Source organism: Echinops telfairi, unplaced genomic scaffold, assembly GCF_000313985.2.
Source record: "Echinops telfairi isolate 266 unplaced genomic scaffold, ASM31398v2 ScPeMD7_5;HRSCAF=22, whole genome shotgun sequence".
Lineage (NCBI taxonomy): Eukaryota > Metazoa > Chordata > Mammalia > Afrosoricida > Tenrecidae > Echinops > Echinops telfairi.
Genome location: NW_022103901.1, coordinates 14,687,057 through 14,688,093, shown reverse-complemented (window position 1 = coordinate 14,688,093; position 1,037 = coordinate 14,687,057).

Genomic DNA, 1,037 nt, shown 5'->3' with positions numbered 1-1,037 from the left:
TGCACTCACCCTTTATATAAAACTCTCTCTTCTACATATGAGTTTCTGTGGATTTGTTTCTCTAAAGTACCCAGACGAACACAAGCCCCCAAACAATAAAAACACTCTCTCCTCTCTCCCCCATCCCCTCTCCTGCCATTCCCACCTTCCACACGCCCACGTGGAGACCACCAAGCGGGGCTGAGGTGAGCGTGCTACCATGAAATGTGCCTGACTCCTTCGTTTTACTCTCTATGACTTTGCTATAACCCTTACATATGATCACTGTACAATAGCACCTGCTGGGCCTGTGATGATTTGTAAGGGGCTGGCCCTCTGACCGCCCCCCTCCCCCCAGTCCCGGACATTTTTTCTTAATAAGGAAATGAGCTTGAATTGTGTGGATGAATTGTGTAATCACCAAAGTCCTTAAAAGTGAAACTCAAAAATTCACTGCCATTGAGTCGATGCCCCTGGGGGCCCTGTAGGGCAGCCCCGTGAGTTCCTGTGGAGACGGCAACTCGGTGCTCAAGATGTCGAGCGAATGCAGTGTGGGTCGATCACCTGGCATTAAAAAAACAGACGTCAGCCTATCATCAATCCCGTCACTTAACTGATACACAGCTCAGCCAATCAGATGCACTCTTAGGTGTCAAACGCATGCGCAAACAACTGCACTAAGTGCAGCAAAACCGACAAAGTTATCATCGCCAATTTTTAGACCTCGTTTTTTTTTCTTCTCTTAAACGTAAGAAAGTGTATTAAAATGAGTGGGGGAGCTGGACCGAGTCAGAAGACAAAAACGGATCACTTTCCTGCGGAATGGGAGATTTTGACACTACAAGGCGACATTCCGCTGAAGTCCAGGGCGCTTGAACAGCTTTGGAACTTACTTGCAGAGGGAAAGTACCCAAACATAAGAAAATGTGCACTGGAGGAAATCCTGCTAAGCGAAGTTAGCCAAGCACAAAAGGACAAGTACAACATGAGTCCGCTGAGGTAAGCGTTAAAAAAAAAATGCAAAGGGGGCATAGGAAAAAAGCTACTGTATACAAACA